A 15,732-nucleotide genomic window follows, 5' to 3' on the forward strand; every position below is an offset into this window, starting at 1 on the left:
AACCAAGGTAGAGAATAGGGTCATACACATCAGCAAAAGAAATTCTTATATCAGGGGCAAAGAAGACCATGGAGTGAAACCAAGACCTTTCCTTCCCTGGGTCCAAGGTATGCGCATGTCAAGCCCCAGAAGTCTGGGAATGCAGAAAACCTAAGGCTCTTCACTGCCTTTTTTTTTTTTTTTTGTGGAAGTTTGTGTAAGGACAACCACTTCAAACTGTGAAGCACAAACCAAAAAAGGATTTAGTGTTTTCACCGAGATTTTAGATCAGACAGTTATCTAATCTCTGTTTTCAAGCACAAATGGGCAACTTATAAAATAAGCTTTCTTGAGTCTGCTTGCACATGTGAACTTGCTCCCTTGCTTTGTGGGACGCATCATGTCATCTCAGGACTCGAGGAGCCACAGAAGGAAGAGTGAATCCTCAGTCTCCTGGGCCCTGGCTCTCAACTGTGGTCCCCGCACCTTCAATGAGGTCCAACTGTCCAACTGTGATTATTTCTGGAGACTTTTCTTTTGCCAGTTTACTTCTCTGGCAAATCAGGGCTGCCAGCTGGTAAGGTTGAAAAATGCCAGTTTATGGACTAACAGGAAGCTGAGGCCGGGGTTATCTATTGGAATCATAGTATTGCCGAAATGTGGTTTAATTGGCACAGTTTTACATGCTTTAAGAAATAGTGCTTTCTTCATCAAGTGGCAGGTTAGTTACCACAACTCAAACCGAACACCAGAGAACATGCGTGGGGAGCTAACAGATTGAGTACAGTCAAGTGCCATTGGAGTGAATTCCTATAGCAAGACTTCAATTTGAGTAGTGTCCTTATCATCTAATGATGTTTACTTAGACATGCAAAATCTTGTAACCTACCACCACATACCTTCAAAATCTATTTCAAGGCTGATTTAGCCTGAAATTTTACTCCTAATTGCATGCCCTTACCTCTTTAATTAGCAGAATAACTCTTCTTCAGCTTTGGTATTTATTCATAGATATCATATCATTGCCCATATCGTGGTCACTGAAGCATTACTCCTTACGTGATCAATCATTGCTAAGATGACATCTGCATATTGCCCAATTCTGGACATTGCCCCCAAGATGCTAGAGATTTTTCATAATTAAATAGAAAATATTAAATATACAAATCCAGGAGAAGACAAACATTCCTCATAGAAAAATAAAGTTTCTATCCCATTTCATTTGTGAACTTCATTTCTATTAAATATTTCAGTACATTTATTATTGCTAGATGGTGGTATTTGAAATACCGGGTTATTCACAGTAGCTAACATAATGCATTTAATCACCTGAATATCTCCATGGAAAACACAGAGTGAGATCTGTTTTCCATAGTTATTTATTTACTTATTTATTTATTTTATTTTATTTTTATTTCAGAATATTATGGGAGTACATTTTGGTTACATGTTATGACTTTGCCACACCCAAACCATGATTTGAGGCATGCCCTTTCCCCTCCTACAATGCTCACTGCATCCATTAGTTGTGAGTTTACCCACCCCCAACCCCCCTACCCCCAAAGAATATTACTACTGTGTGGGCACCTTAGTGTTGATCAGTCAGTGCCAGTTTGGTGGCGAGTACATGTGGTGCCTATTCTTCCATTCTTGTGATACCTCACTTTGGAGGAGGGGCTCAAGCTCTATCCAGGAAAATATAAGAGGTGCTAGATCACCATCGTTTTTCATAATTGAGTAGTATTCCATTGTATACATATCAAAGGGCTACAAGTAGAACTACCATTTAATCCAGCAATAGCACTATTAGGCATCTACCCAAAGGAACAATAGTCATTCTATAATAAAGACATCTGCTCTCGAATGTTTATAGCAGCACAATTCACTATAGCAAGCATGTGGAAACAACCCAAGTGCCTGTCAATCCATGAGTGGATTAATAAAATATTTATTTATTTTGTTTGAGACAGAGTCTCACACTGTTGCCCGGGCTAGAGTGCCGTGGCGTCAGCCTAGCTAACAGCAACCTCAAACTCCTGGGCTCAAGCAATCCTTCTGCCTCAGGCTCCCAAGTAGCTGGGACTACAGGCATGCACCACCATGCCCGGCTAATTTTTTTCTATATATTATTAGTTGTCCAGCTAATTTCTTTCTATTTTTTTAGTAGAGACGGAGTCTCACTTTCTCAGGCAGGTCTCGAACTCCTGAGCTCAAACGATCCTCCCGCCTCGGCATCCCAGAGTGCTACCACGCCCGGCCCATAGTCATTTAATATTTAAGTATTGTTCACCCTCAAGCAAGCTCACAGTTCCAATAATCTCCCCCAAAATATCCAGCTGCCTCTTGCACTTCTCATCTAAAACTTCCAAGTTTTATTCCTTTATCTTTACATCGTCATTAGATACCATCACTCTAATGTTTTGCACTTGTGTTTCTCCTTTTGCCCAAATGCTTTATACGCATTATGCCATTAATCCTCACAAATGACCCTTTTAACAAAATCTAACATTATCAATGTATGATGAAGAATTATAAATAATCAACATTAAATACCTTCTTGTCAAAATAAGTGGAAAAGGACATTTTGCAGTGCAGGACTCCTGATTTTTATTGTTTATTCATGTATTCACTAATTTGCAAAATTTTATAATCCACAATGGGTTCCCCTGTCATTAGTGCTAATTAGTGGGATTCTACTATACTAATAAATCAACATTACCCAAACACGGTGCTTGGAGATACAGTTATAATACATTCCTGCATATGAATTCTTAAAAATTAGATAGTGGTTCACCACTGCAGTCCTGATTTTCACTGATAGGATTTTGATGTAGATCCTATTCTACAGCTGGATTTTTACAGAGAGACCATGCGTGTTTTTAATGATTGCATATTCTTTCTAAGTCAGTCATACCCAGTACAAGAAAGAAAGGCACTGAAAACAGAAAGGGACAGCTGGTATCTCATCGTCCAGTGTATTGACGTAGGAGCCAAGTGGTAGAGAAACTTGTGCAAAGTCACACAGTTGGTGTGAGAGCCCAGTTGGAACTCTGGTGTTCTCACACCCACTTGGGTCTCCTTTCAACTCATCAAATTGGCCAGCTGTGTCCAAAGTGTGAACACACAACTGAAGTACAGTCTTATTTTTCATATGTCCTGAAATATCTGTGATCCTTCTCTGGGTCCATCCATTTCCCAGTCTTCCTCATCCTGCTAACCTTGCACCCTTTACCCCTTTAGTTGCTTAGGTGTGAACCATGTGCTTCCTGTTCATATAACATTGTATGTATTATTTGTTTTTCTGGTAAGAAATTAGACTTCATGGTTGGTATGTACCTCAGTTCTCCTAAAGCATTCATCTGACCTGGGATGCATTTATTGAACAGTATACCTTTCTTTTAACCTCACATCATCATTTAATTACAATAGACAAAAATGGTTTTCTTGGTCAGTCATCACGATGGAAGGTTATATGCTCACTGACCCACATCTGTGCAGCTGTTTCTCAACTCTTTGCAAAGCCTAGCTTTCTGGTTGGCCAGTAATGGCCCATAACCAATCAGTGCAAATACTTTTTGACTGCATGGTTACTTTACAATAAATAATGTCCAACAGTAGCTGTGGAAGACCTGGTGTTTCTCTGCATCTTTACAAAGGGATGAGTGTCACAGGAAAACTCTTAGATCACGACAGTAGCAAGTCATCCCGTGCCACAAAGACAATCAAGAGGCCAGTGGATCTTCCTCTCCAGAGAATCTCTCTAAAAAGGTGGGACATTTTTCCTTTTGAAATGGGAGGGAAAATTTTCTAGGTGATCTTTTAAGTTGCTTTCAAGTTTTGTGACTCTTTGATTCCCTCAGTAGTCCCTTTGAATCATAATTTCTTCCAAATTTTTGTGATCTCACAACTAAATGTACATGTATATGCATGGATGAATATTCAATGTATCTATGCACAGTGCATTGAAAAAATTGAGTATAATTTTAGTATCCTTATACTACACAAAAGGTACTCAGAATCTTACTAATAAAGACATTGGCATCCTTCACTACTCTGTAATCTAAGATGGAAGAGCTGTCTGGTTTCCGTTAAGGCTGGATGAATTTAAAAAGACTGCCAGATTGCGTTTGGGCAAGTACCCTGAAGTTTGGCTGCTTATTCAAATCTTGTGCAAATTTCTGTAGACTGCTGAATTGGTCTGGAGCAAGGGGTTAGCCTACAAATATTATGGACTTTGACATGCTGTTTTCATCTGCTGCTTTTCCTATAAGATTTTAAGATAAACTTTAAGGTGGCTCAATTACATGAGAAAGTTTTGGGAGACACACCCAAACCCAGGTGGAAAGAAAGAATGATACAAAGCTGGTAATATCTGCTTTCAAATTAAGCATCTTGTAGTGGATATGCTAAATATAATATTTTTACATGGGGAAAGTATAATATGTTTCTATAACTCCTTAATATTGAAGAGGTGGGGACTCTTCTTGCAAAAGGAAATCTTTGATTTAAGTTTTAAGGTCTGGTGTGAAACTTCTAAAATCTACTGAAGGTCACTAATGTTTGTCTGTGCGAGTTCAGTATAGTGGGGTCCTGGAGGATTAGATTGGATTGTTGTGTCCATTTATCACAGCTTTTCACATGTCAATATTCTTCTTAATGTTGAATATTTTAATAACTGGAAGTGGTTAGAAAACTATATAAAAAGAAGGATTCCTTTATTTTACTTATAGTATGTTTTTAAGAAGTTATTGTGTTAGATGGATTTGACTGTAGACTTAGCCCTTATTTACAGAAATAATGATCAAGGTCTTATTTAGACAATGGAAAATGTGACAAATATAACATCCCAAATATTTTTCTATCACTGCACTTCATCTGGCCTTATTCCAGTTTCAAAAAGTAATAATCCTATCATTAGATTTCAATTATAAGTTGTGCCATTATAAACAAAGTAGTAGAGAAAAATTCATTTTCTCAAAATGAGTACACAGGTAAAGCAAACAGCCATGGAGAATAATCCACATTGAATTTTCCTAGGTGGCTCGTGTAAATTCCAAAAATTAGTATTAACTTCACCTGTTTCTTGAACAGCAACAAAAAGCAAAAACAGATGGTTGCAGAGATTCAGGACATAATTACAATTAGTAATTACGTTGTTTCTAAGCAGGAAGTTCATGGGAAAGATCTTAGGATGCTCTGAGTGTTTAACTACAAGATTTTTCTCATCGTTTTTAGTTGTGAAAAGAGTCATTGATGGATTACCTCATGAAAGCCAAAGCTGTGTATTGCATTGCAAAAGAAGACATAACTCCAGTTCCAAACTTCCTACAGAAGGGAGCAAAGAAAAAGCACTGCAAATAGAAAACTGTGTGTAGGAGTGTGCACAGGAGCCTGAATTTCTAAAAGGCAAACATTTTGAATTTTCTAAAAGAGTTTATCAATTTCAACTATTATATGTAATATATGGCTCACTAGATGCAATTCAACCCTGACTGCTTACCGTGCAGAAATATTGCAAATAAATCCTTTATAAGCCATCCCTATCATTGTACTGCTATAAATATTGCTTGTCCAGGAATGCATGTTACAATGGAAGATACTATGCTTCAGCAAGTTGACCTAGGGTAGTGGTCCTCCACCAGGGTCAATTTCACCCACTGCCCCCACCCATGTCTAGAGATATTTTGGTTTGTGATAACTGGTTGGGGAGGGGAGCAGATACCATCATTTAGTGCTGTGGTCTCCAATCCCCAGGCCTGGGACCAGTACTGGTCCATGGCCTGTTAGGAACCAGGCCACACAGCAGGAGGTGAGTGGTGGTGAACAAGCGAAGCTTCATCTGTATTTACAGCCACTCCCCATTGCTTGCATCACGGCCTAAGCTCCACCGCCTGTCAAATCAGTGGCAGCATTAGATTCTGCTTTATGTTGAGCTGTATAATTATTTCATTATATATTACAATGTAATAATAATAGAAATAAAGTGCACAATAAATGCAATGTGCTTGAATCATCCCAAAACCATCCCATCGCCTATATGTGCAAAAATTGTCTTCCATGAAACTGATCCCTGATGCCAAAATGTTGGGGACTGCTGATAGTGGGTAGAGACCAGGCGTGCTGCTAAACATCCTACAATGTATTGGACAGCCCCCACAAAGAAGAATTATCTGGCCCAAAATGTCAAGAATGCCATATTTGAGAAACCCTGAACTAGAGTGAACTAGGACAGTTGCCAGTGTCTGGTAACATACTTCTCAGGTGTCAACAGTCGAAAAGTCTATCACCTGGATGCTAAAAGATAGTGTTCTGAACATTTTGCCAGTGGGAGAGTCTCATGAGTAACTCTGATTGCTCCTTACTAGGGTGCAGCTGGATGGAAATTTGCCTGAGGCAGAAATCCCTTTTGTCTCTCCATATTTATCATCATCATCATTACTTTTTTACTTTGGTTAGCAGATGTTTCTTTAGTGCTCTGACATCCTTTTTAATTTGCACATTTATTAATTTGGCTGGCTGAGAGCAGAGTTCTTTACCTGCTGAATCGTCCCTGTACCTTGGAGCTGGTGGCGTGCACATAAAGAGTTGCCCTGGCCTGCCATCCATCACTAGGAGGTAGTTTTAACCTATAGCATCTTTAAATGGGATCATTTGATGACCAGTGCAATTTTGGCTTTTCTGCTATCTCACACTCCAAGTGAAAGGAACTGATTGCTCCCGAGTCCATTTACCCGTCCACTCTAAGGGGAATTGTTTGGACTCTAACATGTATCCTCACGACATCCCATTTATAGCTGTGACAAAGAAGTAAGCAATTAATCAGACATCTCTTCTAACAATACTGACCTGCCAGGATTCAAATGCTTTAATTAAAATCGAGGCACAATATATGCCTGGGGTAACAGCCAAGCAATGTCCCCACCAGGCAGGAAGCTCCTTTCCTCCCCAGCCCTGCAGCAAACACGTATTAGGGATGTCCCTGGCACAGGACCTTTAGCAAGAAGGGAAAGAAGTCTCCAGGGACGGCGCATGCATGCTGCTCACCTACAAAAGTAGGTTCTGTCCCTATCATGTTTTCAGAGGCTTTAACATAAAAGGATGCACCCAATAGAGAGATTTTTTCCATCCTTTCATTCTTTTTTTTCTTTTTTTCTTTCTTTCTTCTTCTTCTTCTTTTTTTTTTTTTTTGAAACTTGCACAGATGAGGAGGAGCCATATTACCCCCAGCAGCGTTAGGCTGAAGTCACCTCTGCTGCTTTAAAAATAAAATGTCAGTGCAACTTTGAGATTTAAAAATTTTAAATATCAGTAAGCACAGAAAAGGCTGGATTTTTTTTCCCCCTTTGGATGTTAACTCACCCTTGTGACAGGTTTCAGCCTCTTGATATTCATGCCTGCTCCCCGGTGGTTTTGCCTTTCTTGTATACAGTAATACCAGGATTTTAAAATCAATAAGGATGCATTGCATTTATAGAGTTAGATTGGGAGAGTTTGGGTAGAGGGTTATCCGCTCACTTTTATTACCCTTAAACTAATTTTTAAAGATTGATGTGTAATTTCAGTGAAACGTGTCAGCATTCTTTGAAACACACACCAAACCCACTATTCTTTCCTTGAGTTATAGCACTTCCATATTTATTAGTTGCCTCTATTGCCTATATTTTAACTGTTAATAGGGGCCTGGAGATTACTTCTCAGCATCAACATAAGCCAACTAACACAAAGGCCTCTAACTCCTCATACCCGGTGGTCACCGTCTGCCACCTGGAGTTAAGTATTATTCCCTCTTTTGCTTGTAGCTAAAATCCCGTGACACATCCTTCATGCAAAGTCCGTTTAAAGAGTTAGTTATATTCCTCAGTGTTCCACTAGAGCAGCTGTCTGACAGTGTTCATGGTGGACTTTCAGTTGATTTTCAACACCTCTCATGCCTTTTTCTAGGTCCTTAATATCTTTAATCTTGTTTCTCCCCCAAGCTGCCCTCAAAACTTGTGACCTTTGTGGATCCACTAAAAAGTGCTTTCATAGCTTATCTTTCTTTCCACATATGGCCGGTAAATGTCTGGGGCATCTACGGGAGCTGCCTGCATCCCTCAGGCCCTCGGGAGGGGATGCTCTCTGTGCTCCTTCCGCAGATGCCTTCCTGGCCGGTCCCTGGCCTCCTTCCCCAGGAAAGGAAGCTCCCGCCCGTTCTGTTTATCCACTGTCCCCTCGGGGCGCTGCATGTGGTGCGCTTCCCCTCCACTCAACAGCCCATCACACCCTCTCTTTTTCATATCCTGCCCCCTTTCAAGTTTGTGTTCTTTTTCCTTTGAAGGACACTGATACTTCCCACAATGGTTTTCAAGTTGAAAAGATGAAACTTAAAACTTCCCTTCACTTCCCTCCTCCCCCTCTCTACTCCCTTCTGTGTGTACTAAAATAATCTTAGAAAGAGAGCTCTTTCTATCTCTCTCCCTCTCTTTCTCTTTCTCTCTTAAACACACACACACACACACACACACACCACACACACACATAAGCACACACACAGGCAAGTCCTGCCAGGAGCTCAGGTTCAGAGAAAAGGACAACTCTCTTTTCAACACATTGGCCTAATTATCACGTAAGAACAATATAGAGACTATGGATCCAGCCAGCAGTAGCCAAATATAATTTAATTATTTCTAAAAGGAATTAAGAATATCGTAAAGATGGCTTGACACAGAGAAATAATTTCCTTATCCAAAGTTCTATTTTTCTCTCACCCTCTCCATTATTTCCTCCTAATTCTCTTTAGCCCATTTTGCTCTTAAGATGTTTTCTAGAAGCTAAGTGTAATAGTCAGGCTTCTCTAGAGAAACAAACAAACGAGATGTATTACATATAGAGAAAGAGATTTATTTTAAAGAATTAGCTCAAGCGATTGTGGAGGCTTGGTAAATCCAAATTCCTCAGGGTAGACCGGCGGGCCAGAGACCCAGGAAAGAGTTGCAGTCTGAGTCCGCAGGCTGTCTGCTGGCAGAACTCCTGCTTGCTGGAATGACATCAGTTTACTTCTCTTCTGGCCTTCAACTGATTGGATGAGGCCCACACACCTTGTATTAATAGAGCGCGGTCTGCTTTACTCAAAGCCCACTCACGTAAATGTTAATCTCTTTGAAAAAACACCCTCACAATGACATACTGAATAATGTTTGACCAAATATCTGGGCACTCCAGCCCAGCCAGGATGACACATAAAATTAACCATCATCATAGAAATTCTCAAATTGTGTTCTATGCATTCTTTTGGATTAAATACTGGATTAAACTGATTTGGTAACAGAAGGTATTTGCTTCTGTTATTGAAGGGAAAAGAATGGACGCTAATAGTTCTTGAATTTCCCCTAAACGTAAGGTACTCAATATTCACTATCTCACTTAATTCTCACAACAATTTTATGAAATAGGTATCATCCTCAGGATTCCTTTATATGACAAACCGCTTGTAGAAAATAATATATTAATTTAGAAATAGTACTCTTTTCAACATCACACTTTATGAAAAAATGATCCAAACTCTTCATCAAGGTCAAGCCACTTTTCAAATTATATAAATAAGCCTGGCTGTGCATATCACCTGCGTATAAATCTGCAGGCACATCTCAGAGATATCAGGGGGTTGGTTCCAGATCATCACACTAAAGCAAATGTCTCCATAAAGTGAGTCACACAAAATTTTTTGGTTTCCCAGAGCACATAAAAGTTATGTTTACACAATTTTGTAGTCTATTGAATGTGCAATAGCATTATGTATAAAAAACAATGTACATACCTTGATTAAAAATACTTTATTGTTAAAAAATGCTGATACGGACACGAAGTGAGCGTATGCTATTGAAAACTGGCGCCAACAGACTTGTTCAACGCAGGGTTGCCACGAACCTTCAATTTGTAAAAAACTCAATATCTGCAAAGCGCCACAAAGCAAAACGCAATACAATGATGAACGCCTGTAATTTGTTTGAGATATAGCATTTTTAATCCATTATCCCAAGCCACAGAATATTAGGACAATTGTTTATTTTATCCATCCCACAGAAGTACGTTCACTTCAGATTTGATGAAATATGATTTGAAAGTTCTTGAGCCTATGGAGAAACAGAAAGTCTTGGTTTTCATTAGCTTACCTCTCGTAAGCATCCAAAGTCAGAACTGATTGAAGTGGTTTTGGGCCATAAAATTTTCCCAAGTGGTATTTTGTTAAAAAAAACAAAAAGTGATTGAGAGATCACCCGGCAGAAAACAAAACAAAATAAAACAGCAGAGTTGAGTAGTTGTGACAGAGACCACATGACTCAGAAAGCCTAAAATATTTACTTTTTGGCCACTAAGAGACAGGGTGCCTGTGGCAAAGCCAGCACTCGAGGGTGGCATCCTGAGGGACAGGCTCCACACCCCATGCCAGGGCCTCCTCCAGGGACCCTTACACAGACATCCCTGTCCATTCAGCAGCGGGTTTTTGAAAACATCCTATTGACTTTTGTCATAGTACTCGCTTCCTCTGATCTTCCCCGAATGACTACGGAGAAGATTATCTTAAATTGCTTTGGTATCCTTAGAAAGAAAAAGAAGAGGGGAAGATTACATCCGCCAGGATAAAAACAAGTTTGACCTACAGGAGACTTTTTAAGTAAAAACGTCTTAAGGGGAAGAGTGGGCCTTACTATAAAACCCTAGTGTGGAGTCAGGCAGCCCCGTCAGGAGGAGTCGCTGACCAGGTGTGACACCAGGGCCAGGCGCTACAGCTTCTGAGACCATTTCCTGATCTGCAGAAAGGGGCCAATAACTCCCACCTTCCCAAGTTTTTTGTGAGGATTCAAATGCCTGGTACAGAATAGGAATGAAACAAACCACATCAAAACTGAGTGGCTAAAAACACTTTATCATTTCTCACAGTTGTGTGGGTTTTCTGGGTCGTCCTGCTGGTCTCACGTAGGCCTCTTCTGTCAACTTTGGCGGGCTGGGGGCTGCCGTGTCCACCGAGGGCTGGGCCTCTCCCCTTCCCACTCATTCTGGGCTTTGCTATGGCTGCCTCGAAGCAGCTTCTGGGCATGCGTTTACCAACTCTCTGCTGCCACTGCACTTGTTACTGTCCCATAAACCCAAGCAAGCCAGTGGCCAAGCCCTGAGGCCACACGGAGGCAGCTTAGCCTCTCGCTCTTGGTGGGAGGAAGGGCAAGTGATTCTTGGCCAGGGCCAAGGCACCACTCTTGCTCAGGATGATGCGTTGTAAAAGACGGTTTTGTGTTCCTCCACCTACTCCATTCTGGGTTCTTTTGTACTGCCCCACTGCCTCCCCTGATGTGCTGGGAATGTTTTCATATGCTAGCATTACCCTTCACCGAGCATCAGACACTGTGCTTTGCCCTGTGAGTAGGGGTGACTACTATGCTCTTATTCTTCTCATCTTTCAGGCTTAGGAGGCTATATAACTTGCCCATGGTTCAGGCTACAAAGGAGTGAAGCAGGATTGCAAACCCAGCAGTCTGGCTCCCACACCGATTCCAGCCAACACTGCAGCCTCTGGGACCGGTTATGTCCCACAGGGTCAGACTGAGTTTGGCAAATGCCGCTTTGCCTGAGAATTCACCAGCCATGCAACAGCATTGAGGGCAGTCCCCGGAGTCCAGAAACACTGTAAGTGTGCAGACCTGCCAGGATCTGAGAAGGAAGCCAGTCCCCTCTCCGCCTGTCAGGCACAGAACTGGACGATCCAACAGCCTGGGAGTTTCTTCTCGTCAAGCACTCCAAGTAAGCTCCAAGTAAGCCCACGTACTTGGACAGGGAGCTAATGAACTTGAGCTAAACGTGAAATTACTCCAATTTAGTGTCAAGGAAAACTAGAGCCAGAAAAGAGTTACAGTGGTGAAGGCAAATTTTACTCAGGACTATGGCAATAAGGGGAAAGAGACTTGAGTATAGAACTGGGCTCCATTCTAAATACAACAGGCACCAGTGGGGATTTATAGCCAAGGGGCAGGGGTCAGTGGATGGAAAATTACTAAAAGGAGACATCCAGTCTGGGGAGTATTCTGGCTGAATGGCCCTAATGAGATTCTTGCTGAACGCAGGCCAGGGTGCTGAACACCAAGGTAGGCAGTGCTGAATTTTGACCAGATAGTGAGGGTGGTCAGGTAGCACAGGTGGCAAGTTCTTGTGAAAATGACTTAGCAGGGTTCTTGCTAACACTGGATTTTACAAGACAGTGAAGCGATGGGCAAGTGGAACCTAACTAAATTTTGGTCGAGCAAAGAATCTTTATCCTTAGTTCCCTTTCAGAGAATGAAAACTCCAAGTGAGCCAAATAACCAGTTGCCACTAGTACCCTTTGTTCTGGGCCTTCCCCAGTTTCAGCTCTGAATGTCCACCCTGGGGGACCCCCCCAGCCAAATTGGGGTGGCTGGTCACCTGGTTACTAGACTGGTCCACTCTCTGCCTACAAGTCTCAGAAAGCAGTTGGTCACTGGACAACTAATGGAATGAGAAGACCCCCATGACTGATTTTGTTCACTACTGTATCCTCGGAGCCTAGTGTGGAGGTTGGTGCCAAGAAAGAGCTCGAAAAATACTTGTTGAATTCACGAGTATATGAGTGCATGAATAAATTAATCTAGCTCAGAAGAGGTGGTCTTGATCACTACTGCTCAAGCAAGTGGGCAAAGCTTTGGAAGCCCAGGAATATGACCCAGCATTTGTCCCGAGTATGCATTAAGAAGCCTTTATGCCCTTCCAGTTTCTTCTAAAACAAAGACGAACAGACAAAGTGACTGATATAAAAGACTCCTGAATGGTGAATTCAACCAACTCAAGTTTCCCTCAAGTAAACAGTGTTTTCTGGAATCACATAAAGTTGAAGTTATGGTTAGTGAAATTCTGACTCAACATTTTCGTGAGCCAAGAAAAATCATGTTTTGTGCGATGGAACTAACTTAACTTAAACTTTCTTGATTATTACACATCGAGGAAGAGACTAAATAAGTGAGCAGCTATTTTATTCTTAATTAAATCTAGGAATAAGTAAAAAGAAATTCTTAGCTAGAGGTGAAGGGCAGTTCTATGGACTATATGTTTGTGTCCCCCAAAATTCATATGTTGAAATCCTCACCCCTAATATGATGATATTGAAAGGTGGGGCCTTTGGGAGGTGATTGGTTCACAAGGGTAGCATCCTCATGAATAGGATTAGTGCCCTTATAAGAAGAGACCCAGAAAGCTGCCTTGTCCCTTCCAGCCTGTCAGGACACACAGAGAGAGGGCAACTCTCTATAAGCCAAAAAGCAGGCTTTCACCAGGAACTGAACTGGACAGTGCCTTGATCCTGGACTTCCCAGCCGCCGGAACTGTGAGAAATAAATTTCTGTTGTTCAAACTGCCCAGTCTATGGCATTCTGTTATAGCATCCTGAGCTCACTACAACAGGCAGTGTAGCCTAGCAGTTAAAGGCAAGTGTATTGAAGTACAGCAAACTGGTATGTGAATTCTGACGTGGCCACATTCTAATTGTGTGATGTTGGGCATAGTATTTGACTCTTAAGTCCTTTATTTTCTAGCCTACAAAAATGGACATAGCACTGTCTGTCTTTTGGAGTTGTGGTACGAATTCAATGTGATACCATGTTCTGGTTAACCTGAGGATAGTTGTGGAACAATTATCCATAGGCACACTTTTGCCCTCCAAGTTTTCCTGGTTTCCATGAAACACTATGGGGTCACCTAATACTGAAACTTCTTAGCTTCAGGCCTCATACACAGTGGATGCTCTATGAAGTACCATGGCTTAATATACTGAAATTTTCCCAAACTTTGCATTAATGTTTTAAGATGTATATATTTTAAAATTATTTTTAGTATAGTGCAAAAAAAAGTGATATCAAAACCAAGTTTGAGAATGTGCAATATTGGTTGTCAGACCATGTCGGCACCAGAGCCTATATAATAAATTGTCATTTTGGAAAAAAGAAATCAGTAATAATGTTACCTTCACTTGTATGGTAATAATGTAATACTAATGCTTACATTGGGGCTTTCTCTGTGCCAGAAGCTTTTCAAAGTGCTTTACATTTAGTAACTCTTCCAAGTTCTCACATAGCTCTCTATGTGTGAGAGAATCATCATCCCCATTTTATGGAAGGGGAAATTGAGGCACACAGGCCACCCATGTGAGCAGCAGATCTGGGATTGGAACACAACCAGTCTGGCTCCAAAGTCTGCATTTGACCCTGCTGAATACATTAACGCTGAAACTCTTACCCCAGTGGTTGTAAAGTTTGTTATCTGTCAAGGGCTGGGAAACCAGGCAAAATTGGGGACTCTTCTACGAAAGAAAAGAGTTTCCATGGAGCTCAGACTTCGCGACGCCCTTTTGGCCCCTCAAGGTCTTTTCTTGTCTCATTCCAAGTACTCGACTGTGTTCCAAGACAGTTGGGGTTCTGGGTAGATAGTCTGATTGGCTGGAAGAAATGATTAACTTTCCCTCTTAAAAATCAACATATTTTACCCAACGGAGGCTTCAGAATGTCTTACCTCTCCATAAGGCTGATCATTTTTCTAATAACTACCTGGGTTGTTTTTTTTTTTCAATCATACCTAGAGAAGACATGCGCTCCTCTCTAAGATAATAGGAATGGCTCAGATTCTACTCTCATTAATATAATGATTTCATAACACAATGACAGATAAAAGAACTTTCCTTTTATTCTACTCAAGGCTGGTTTTACATAAAAATAGACCATAACTCAGAGTCTGTAATGTCTATGGAAAGGTTATACTCGTTACCATCCAAATAGGCTGAGCTAATAAAAATTATATTTGTTACAATCCAAATAGATTAACCGGCCTTAAGGGCTTAGCTATGTATTACACTTTTCAATTTTCTTATAATTAAATTAACATAAAATAGTCTTCACAAATAAATGGCTGTTTCAGAAATAGTTAAGCTCTGTTTAACAAAAATAGCCATTCTATTTACATGTGCAGCTGCTCAGGTAGACATGGGAGGTGGAAGGAGGCACTTCTCAGTGGAGTGGACTCATGATCAAAAGATTAACATTGTCCTCTCTTTCCCCGCCCCTCCATGCCTCGGGCACCCCAGCAGGCAGCCCAAGGACAAATCCAGACCCCCCTTGCATTTTCCTCTGGACTGAGGGTCACCTGGACCACCCGCCTGGTCTTTGCTGGGTGCTCCCAGCCATTAGCCAGTGGCCGGAGCCCCCGTTGGCTCATCTGTGAAATGGGAGACTAACGGCAGGACCTCGGTCCCAGCGCTCAGTTTCCGGCTGGTTTTGAAGCTCCTGGGCAAAGGTTCTGCTGCCATTTGCTCAGCTCATCCTCCCTTTTCTTCTCCAGAAGCCTGGTCTCCAGGCATTTGCCTTCCACCTGGAAATCCTGTTAGAATATTGCTTCTGTTTGCAAAATCCATTATTCAAAACTTTGATGTTTTTGTTGAAGTGCTGTGTTATTACTCTATCCCAGAAGCACTCACAACATTGAATAAACCATGATTTAAGTCTCTCAGCTGAGACGGTCCTGAACAAAAGAGCTGATGCCCTTGACTTGGTTGGATTCCTTAAATGTTAACTGTCCTCACAAAGCTAATTAATGGAAGATGGGCCTTTTGTTTTATTCTATAAATGTCTCAAGGAAGGGAAAGATATGGAACAAGTTACATATCTGTTGCCATTTGAAACTGTCAGAAGCTTAAATTTTCTCAGTTTTAAAGTCTGAGAGGAA

Source organism: Lemur catta, chromosome 4 (assembly GCF_020740605.2).
Source record: "Lemur catta isolate mLemCat1 chromosome 4, mLemCat1.pri, whole genome shotgun sequence".
In the NCBI taxonomy this organism is placed as follows: Eukaryota; Metazoa; Chordata; class Mammalia; order Primates; family Lemuridae; genus Lemur; species Lemur catta.